The sequence below is a fragment of the Meriones unguiculatus genome, chromosome 8 (genome assembly GCF_030254825.1).
Source record: "Meriones unguiculatus strain TT.TT164.6M chromosome 8, Bangor_MerUng_6.1, whole genome shotgun sequence".
In the NCBI taxonomy this organism is placed as follows: Eukaryota; Metazoa; Chordata; class Mammalia; order Rodentia; family Muridae; genus Meriones; species Meriones unguiculatus.
This window is the reverse complement of record NC_083356.1, coordinates 92585021-92594779: the sequence shown is the minus strand read 5'-3', so window position 1 is coordinate 92594779 and position 9759 is coordinate 92585021.

Genomic DNA, 9759 nt, shown 5'->3' with positions numbered 1-9759 from the left:
CTGGATTACAGAATGAGATTTCACCACTACCATCCTCTAAAACCAAGAAAGAAAAACAAAACACAGTGCAGGGAGTAAGTGAAGGCCTTCATGAATGTGTAATGGACCTGGGTGCAGGCCACTGTCTGGAAAGTGTTCTCTGAGGCTGTTCTCTAGCTCACTGGCTGAGGCCGTTGTTTGGGTAGGCCTCGAACTCACTATGTAGCATAAGAGGGTTTCAAACTCAGAAATTCTCCCTCCTCTTCCTTCTTACCGCAGGAATTATGGGCATGAGCCACCATGCCTGGCCAGATAGGGCCATTCTGACGGTCTGACCCAAGGCTGGGGCTTCAGCTTATAATAAGTATGCCATGGATGTGTGCTGAAAACTCACTAGTCTGCGTGTTTGCTGAGGTATAGAAAGGGTGGAGGAAGTCCCTCAAACAAGGCGTGAGAGAGAAGGGGCCTTGTTTGGGTGTGGAGAAAGGGAGTGATGGATGTTACAACCAGAAAGGCAAGTATAGCCAGGCAGTCACGGCGACAGAGGTGCTCGGGTCTGGGGAAAGAGGGCGTGCTGAACACACTCTGTGGTTGGACGTTATACATTGAAAGTCATGTGTGAGCGGTTAACTTGTCAAGTGACATGATGAAAGCAGCCTGTTTAGAAGAATAACGTGGCAGAGTGAGCAGAACGAAAGGAAAAAGGGGCTCATCAGCCGGCTGGGTAGGGGCCAGATGTAAATTAGCTGTTATGGAAAGCTCTGTGGGAATGAAACAATCAGCCATGAGTTTCTATGTAAGACGGTGTGGCTGCCTATGACACTGGGAATGGAACAGCCCTGAACGGGACTTCTCCACTGTGCTTTAGGAATGTTGGGCCTGTAGGTCTCATTGCTCCTGGAAGGAGGGCAGATGGGTCCTGCAGAGGCTCTGTGGAAAACGGGGAATGTATCAATAAGACTGAAAAAGTATCTGCTTTACTTCTGAGAGAGAGAGCTCATATTTGTTATTTGACTTACTAAATTCAAGGCCAGCAGCTAACCAAGTTACGTCCTGGCAGCCCAGAAGCTTTCCCTAGCCACATTGCACAACTACAGTGCACACCAGGAGGCCTGTGCCATGTACCATGGGGAGCTAACTCAGGTCCCAAACTTCATTAAGTCAGCGGGTTCTTTTCTCCTGTACGACACTCACCCATTTCAGCTCTTCCAATCACAGCTTAAGCCTGGAAAAATATAGTAATGCTAGCACCTAATTCTGCACTGTTTAAAGGGTCATTGCTGTTTTGGGCCATTGCTGGGACTCAAATTCAGCACTCTGCTCACATCAGGCAATGCTGCTTCAACGGGTGACGTCTTCAGCTCCCATGTTAGTTCACTTAATCCTCACAAAACAGCCAGCAAGATGGCTCTGTGGGTAAAAGAACTTGCCATGCAGAACTGGGGACCAGAATTCAGTCCCCAGAACCTTCACTTGAAAGAAAGAACTCATTCCTGGTAGTTCTCTGACTTTCACATGAGTGCCATGGCACATGCCCGCACACACACACACACACACACACACACACACACACTACACTATAATAATAAAATGAAAATGAAAAAATCTCCACAACACCCTATAATTGTAAGCTGAACATTATTTGTTGTTTCTTTTTGTTGTTGTTTTTTATTTTCTTTTTATTTATTTATTTGTTTGTTTGTTTGTTTATTTATTTTTGCTTCATTTTGAATGTGCTACCTGAAAACCCAGGTCATCAGCCTGTAGTGCCATGAGAGATAAGGAGCCTTTAAGAAATGGGGTCTTATGTTAGGAAGTTAAGTCACTGGGGTGTACTTTCAAGATGACACTGGGACCCAGGACCCTTCCTTTCTCTGTGAGAACTGGCCTTGAGGAAGTGGTCACCTTTGCGGCATCCTCTCCACCATGAAGTTCTGCCCTGCAGCAGGCCAGAAGGCCATGTGACCAAACAGCCATGAACTGGAGCAGCAGGAACTATGAGGCAACGCCAATCTTACATCCCTCTTGAAGTTGATTTTTTTTCATAGCAGCGTAAGATCAACACATTCCTGTGTGAGGACGCTGAAAAACTGACTTTCAGAAAGAGGCGTGGAAATATAGTGGCAGTGTGAGCTTTGTTGAACAACCGCTAGTATCAGACCCGCTGCATGGGTTCAAGTTCATGAAGCCATCAAGGCCAAAGCAAAGACTCACCTCACTCCATTCTCCTGGCATTTTAAGGTGATGCACTTTGGGTCACAGGGCACTTTCCTGGGTATGTTTGGTCATCCATCTGAAAAAAACTCTGAGTACTGGCACCAGAAGCCAAGCTCTTATTCTTCAGAAAGTTGAAAAAGAGTGGAGGTCAAAGGTCCCCAAAGGCGATATTGTTTCCATTTCAGTTTATAAAGTCAGCAAGAGATTAAAATCTGAAAGGCTACTTTTGTGTTTTATTTTCATTGGGGACAAAGCTTGTTTTTATTTATAATTTCTCTGTAGGAGTTTAAGCCCTGAGGGGGATAAATTAACACTGATTTTTTAAATATCAAACATCATCAAACTGCCCCATGCAGATATCATGTTATTAAAATGAGCCCTGTGTGTGAGATCACCCGATTTGGTTACACTGCACACTAGGGCAAACTGCTCAGAATAAATGAATAATTAATGAAAGGGAAAAGAATATTCCTTTTAAGTTCCAAGATACGTTAGCCTTGTTCTTTTTCCCCTGGCTTCTTCCTATTTCCTCTTTCCACTCTTCTGTCACGGTGAACCATTCACCCCCAGAGTTCATTCCTTCCTTTCTGGCTCAGAGCAGCCATAATGTCGGCCCAAACCAGGCAAGGAGCCAGTGCTCTCTGAAGGAGAGGCCACAGGAAGCCAGGGCTGTTCTTTCCTCAGGAAAAGGGCATCATAGCCTCCCTGGAGATCTCCCCCCTTCTCCCTGATGGGTCCACTACCACCCAGGCTGGCCAACAGGAAGAAGACCCTGGGCTTCCTGGCCAAAGAAAGGCAGGCTTCAAACAGACTCATTCCATGAAGGGCCATTTCCTTCGATTCTTTGCTTCAGGGAAACTCAGCTTTGTTAACCCCTGGGCAGTCCAAAACCTAGCACCATTCACACTATCTGGGAACCTTAGACCCTAAGACTCTCCAGCCCAAGTCTACAGGATCCAAATAGATATTTTAACAGGGGTCTCCTGATTGGATGCTGAAGTCTGAGAAGAGCTGGTCTACAGGTGTCTACTTGCGAACAAACATTTTTTTTCTCTTTTTGAAACCATGACACACACTTGAAGGTAAACAGAGATAAATATACTAAAATATGAACTACCAAGAACTATACCTTTGCATACAAATAAGGTTTACCAAGACCAACCCAAAAACAAATTCAACTTAGATAACTTTTTTGTTAAAACCAAAACTTTTCTGTTTTGTTTTTAACAGACTTTCTTTGCTGAAACCATTTGATATCTCCCGCAAGTTCTGTTCAAGACAGGAAAACGATATTCAGAAAAATAATTAAAAACAATTTCTCTAACACCAATCCAAATATGGTCTCTTGGCAATTTCTAGAATGTCTCATGCAGTCTCTTAGGCAAAGAGAAATGACAAAAACGATTGAAGATTGTCCAACAGAACAGGTCCCTCTAATGTTTCTTTAGCTGCTGTCATTATATTATTCAGGCTTAAAAGATAAACCAAGCTTTGAGAAGCTTCAATGGTTAATTTGAATGCTTTACTTGCTGATTTTCCATTTGTGAGTTTTAGTAGTAAGAAAATAAGAACTTTGTGTTTTTCCACAGTTTCTTGGAGACGCTTAGCCCAGGCTGGTTTAGAACTTGCTACCCAATGGAGGGTGACCTCTGACTCTAGATTCTCTTGCTTCTACCATTTGAGGGCTAGATTGTATATGCACATCAAACCCAGGGCACTGGGCATTACAGACAGAGCAGGATGACTTCAGCAATATTCCTAGCTTTTCTTGATTTTGTTTTATAGGAATTTCCCCCCCCCCTGGGTTTGGGGATCACACTTTGCTTGTATTAGCAAAGTGCGACATAGCTGGGCTGAGCTTTGGGCCTAAAGTCTTTTTAAAAACCTAACAGGAGACTCAGTACCTGACACCACATGGGGCTTAGTACTTGATATCACTCACACCTCAGTACCTGATTCACTCGGAACTTAGTACCTGATATCGCATGAGATTGGATATTAACTGCTGTTTATTTTGAATCTCAAGTTGGTGAGCCTCGGTTTTCCCCTTTTACAGTCAATAACAATACTTCAACCTTCAACACTTCCGGCACTTTAACAACAAAGGATTTTCTGAATGATCATAAGTCCATATCCGTGAACTGCCACTCTTAAAAAATTTATTATTATCTCATCAGGATGTAGGCATAAGGTTGTGTATTTCAGAGGGTGATTTCTGTACTCCATCTTATCTGGTTGTAGTCCTTGTTCTGAGAACCTCCTGTCTCAACGTTGTGTAAACACTGCTCCCCACGTGTCCCCTGTTATGCCAATAAAGCAGCTTAAAGCCAATCACTGAGCAAGGATGAGACTAGGGCTGGACTTCCTCCCAGCCAGGGGAGGCGGGGCTAGAGGAGGAAGTAAGGGATTCAGCCAGATATGGGGAAAGGCGGGGGACAGTAATCCCAATTTGAAATACCTTATGCCAACATTACGCAAAACCTTATGCCAACATTAGGACTTATTCATTTCTATATGTTTGATTCATTTTGATTCATTTTATGGTGTTGCTATTTTATATTTGCTTACTTAAATTTACTTACAGGCGTCCACCTGAAACCTTCACATGCGGCTCTAACATTAGGCCCAGAGCAGTTGACTAACCTCGTGGTATCCAACTGGTAGACAGAAATAAACCCCGCACAGCAGGTGCTAGCACATGCAGTCACCGTGCCAGTAACTGCAGCGAGTGCAAATGAAACAAAACCCACATTGCCCTGACAGTATTCCTCTAGCGAAAAGAGACCAAACGAAATATACTGGGAACACCGAGAGAAAGTAGAATAAGAAGCCAGGTGCGTGGATGAATACCAGTCATACTCCTGGCACTTGGGCAGTGGAAGGGGGAGTGTCAGGAGTTCAAGGCCAGTCTTGAGTTTCAGGCCATCCTGTACTACATAACACTTCCTCTCACAAAACCAAAACCAAGGTGTGGTGGTGCATACCTTTAATCCCAGCAATCGGGAGGCAGAGGCAGGTGAGTCTGTGAGCTCCCCTGTCTCCTGGTGGAGTTCTAGCCCAGCCAAGGCCACACAGTGAGACCCTGTCTAAAAGAGGGTGTGGAGGGAATAACAAAGGTAATATGATGTTGATGGCTTCTGAGGGAGAAGAGTCAGTTTTCTTTAAGCCCATGGCCACTGGTAGGTTGAACGTACTCTAGTCAGTATGTGTCCTTAAGTATATGGGCAGCAAAAATTTGAACCAGAGGAGAGAGAACATGAAAACGAGAAGAATAGGTTTGGGAAGAGTTAGGTGAAGGAGTTGGAGAGGGACTGCATTGCAATAAAAATATTACGTCTAGGAAAAGAATCACCTGGTAATGGCTGTCAGCCATCGGGGCTTGCCATAGACAGGGGGTTGTGCTGAGTCCTCTGACCACAAGCTTTATTTTACTCCTGTGCTCCATTTTACAGATGTGAACATTGAGACAGGGAAACTTCAGCCATTAAAACTTATACTTAAACCTACTTCTGATGGTGATTCAATGCGTTTATCTCCGTGGTTCTGCCTGTCTGACAGAATGAAGCATTTCCCTTACCATTTATACACTGCAGTAGCTAACCTCTTGAGAAGTTACAAGTTTACTTTGTATCCCTCAGGGACTTGCAGGGGGATGAGCTTAAGTGCCCACCTCCCCTGAAAATGAACCTCAAACTGGATCACCATGTGACCTGCCAAACACCCAAGCTGCATATTCTTGGCTATGCTAGATCTTTTCTGAAAGGAAGGCATTCAATGATGGGTCTCAAGTTCCCGTCTCATGGTTGGCATTCCCTTGGAATTTTGTTGCTTTCTAAGTTGTTCCGTGTTCTTCAGCTCATTTGATCTAACAAAATGAGAGCCACTCATTGGCGGCTCTCATAAACAATAGAAATTTATTCTTCATTGTCTTGGAGCCTGGAAGTTGAAGAGCAAAGTGACAGGAGATTCGGTGTTAGGGAGTGAAGGTAGGTAATGCTTTCCCTGCCTCATAGATACTGCCTTATAGGGTGAAAGGGGCCAAGAGTCTTCGGGGCCTGTTTAATAAGGGTGTTTACCTTATTTTGTTAATCTCTCTTGACTTAATCCTCTACCACAGACCACAACCCTAACACTAGCATCTTGGGGGTTAAAATGTAAACATATGAATCTCAGGTTATACATTCAGTCCATAGTACTGGCTTTTGACATTTTTCTCTTGATCTTTTGTCCCAGTCCACCAACTCTGCTTTTAAGAACCAATATGGTTGGGCGTGGTGACTCACTCCTGTAATCCCAGCACTCTGGGAGGCAGAGGCAGGCAGATCGCTGTGAGTTTGAGGCCAGCCTGGTCTACAAGGCAAGTTCAGGACAGCAAAGGCTACACAGAGAAACAGTCTTGAAAAAAATCAAACCAAACCAAACCAACCAATATGGTTTTTACCTCTTCCACGAGGAAAACTCCCCTGGCCTCCCCTCTGCTTTGTCTTTCCTTGTCTCTCTCCTCTGAATAGCACACATTACACAGTACAGACCCCCATACCCCGTCCCCACCACCAGAGTTATGGACTCTGTGGGGAGAGTTCACTCTGGTGAGAGAGACAAAGGTGTTACAGAATATACATCTATGTCTGTGAGATTTTATGACATCTTATGATACTTTTAATTTAAATATTTATATTTTATGATACCCAAGCTGCAGATGTTGTATTCAGTGAGTACATGACAGACAGTGACAGATAATTATACATTAGTTGGTGGAATGTGATACAAGGGATACTTAAACACTATCAGAAATTCTCCAAGATTTTGGAGCTGGGGATGTAGTTCAGTGGCAGAGAATTTGTTTGGCATAGGTAAGGCCCTGGATTTGATCACTAGCACTGCATAAATAAATAAATAAATAAATAAATAAAGTTATGTAAGATTTCCATACCTGTTTCTTGAAAAATAAAAGATTGACCATATTAGTCTGACAAATTCCAGGTTGGGTAAAGTAAAATTATTATTACAGTTATGCACTGTATCCCTGTATTAATCACTGTATCCCTGGTTGGCCTAGAAATTGCTATATAGACCAGGTTAGCCTCAAATTCACAGTGATCTTCTGGCTTCTGCTTCCTCGGATTAAAGTGTGTACCATGACATCCGGCCTAAAGTTAAAAATTGTTACGTGTGCTTAATGTTTTCCTCTGCAGTACCTCTCAGACTCTCAGTGTGCTGGTGGACATTGTGATTCTCTAAAAACATGTCCAGCATGTAGTATTTCATAATTATATCCGAACAGAATCCCCTTTTAATCAGAGAATACAATTCAGAACCACAGGCTTGTCGTTGAGGGAGGAGTATGCTATTACAGGCACTATGTGTGCCCGCCTGTTTTCAGTTTACTTCTTTATGCTTTGCTTTCTTCGACCGTACAGTGCAGATAAGACTTAAACCTCACACAGTTGTTGGCAAAATAAAAAGATCAATGAAATTCTCAGGAATTTTTCTGTTAGCAGCTACAATAACTAATATCGCTATGTCCAAGGGCCGAGTATCCATCGTTATGGACCATGCTTTGCAGAGTGTCTGCCTAAAGTCAAGTTGAATTCAAACTGTTGATACAGAGTTACAATGAGAGTCAAATTTGGGCCTGGCGGTGTGCTTGGAATCCCAGCACTAGAGATGTCTAGGTGGAAGGCTGTGAGTTCTAGACCAGCTTAAACAAACAAACAAACCCCAAAAATAGAAAAACAGTATACCCATCACAAAAGCAGTTGGGAGGTTATTTTGTGGGAGGAAAGAGATCAGCAAGGGGGGAAAGGGGATGGGATAAGAGAAGAAAGAGGGAGAATAAGAACAAAGATATTTCACATATATTTACTTTATATATAGATATGAAAATGTCACTGAAATTCAGCTCTTTGTATGTTACTAAAAATCGATAAAAAGAAAACAGAACAGTAACAAAAGAATGTTAGGAGGCCAGAGAGATCCCTAAGCAGGGAAAAGCATGTTTCTGGTAAGCTTGATGGCTTAGCTCCATCCCAAAACCCACACAAAAAAGCCATATGCAGTGGCCCGCTCATGTTTGTATTTCTAGCTCTCCCACTTTGCCAGGGGAGGGGAGAATGGGAGGGGAGAATGGGAAGGGACTCTTCAGAAGCTCTGGTGGCACTGTCCCTCCCCAAAGGACGTTTCTCTCTCAAAGCCTCTTCTCTACACTTCTCTTTAAGTCTGTATTAGATCAGCCCTTTGTAACCTTTTGTTGTTCCTGTTGTTTTCCAGAAAGGGTTTCTCTGTGTAGCCTTGGCTGTCCTGGAACTCTTTTTGTAGACCAGTCTGGCCTGGAACTCACAGAGATCTGCCTGCCTCTGCCTCCCGAGTGCTAGGATTAAAGGCGTGCTCCAGCACCTGGCTCTTTGTAACCATTCCTAAGCCTCCTAGTATCTCCCTCCAAAAACAAAGATAAAATTAGACGAGAAAAAAAAATTACACGGAACTGTTGTTTAAATGATGGAAAATCCCAGTCGTTCTATTTTACCAATAAGGACTCAGGAGCCAGGTGCTTGGGTGAAGACGGGCTAGCTCAGAGAGGCAGAGAACGCACCCAGCTGACCGTCTTTCTTAGCTCAGGTCCGGATGGAAAAAACCCAAAAGGCTTACTGGTACAACTGACAGCCCAGGAAGAAAAGGTCAAAAAACCCAAGGCTGAAGGCTTGCTAGTTCAAAGTCCAAAAAGCCAGGGAGCTGAGGAGCTGAAGCCTAAGCTCAAGCCAGACCTTGAGCTAAAAGACCCTTCTTCTCCACGCTGTCTTAAATGTCCCTCAACTCTTTATTCCCTCCTACTCTTTATTCCTTATCAGCTGGTTTCTTGCTCTGTCTCTTGACCTAGGGTTAACTTTATTAGATCCGGTATACAGAGAGCTCTTGGATTAAAGGTGTACGTTAGGGCTCAGCCAAACCAAACAATAAACAGGGTTTTACAGTTCACGATTTTGGGGTTCACAATGGGATCAAATATCCTGCAACACTGAACCAATTAATAACCTATAGTTGTCAAAAGACAAAAATTACAAGTTTAATTTAAAAACCAAGTTGACTTTTAAATTTGTGATTCTAGAATCAGATTCAGGCGATTTGGGAAGATCAAAAAGATGAGGGGGTGTCTGAAGAATGTACCCCCCCAAAAAAAAGGCTGCTAAAAAATCCACGTTTTTAGGTTTACTTTGATTTAATGGGTATGAGTGTTTCGGCTGCTCCTCTCTGTTATCACTTCTCTGCCCACAGAGGCCAGAAGGGGGTGTTCATCTTCCCACGGCTGGGAATAGAACTCAGTTTCTCTGCAGAGAAACCAGTGCATTTAATCACTCAGCCATCTCACCGGCTCCCTAAAGGCTGCTTTTAAGTCTTTGTGTTGTAAAGGTCAAAGCTATTATTCTGCTGTGTAAAACGGGCTTGTTTAGGGATTTGGTCGTACGTAACCTCTCATCTGATTTCTTGGAAGGATAACTTTATTTTTTTGCAACCTGGGGTTTCAGCATGAGCGACTTTCCTTTTGCTTTGATCTGCTGGCGTAAT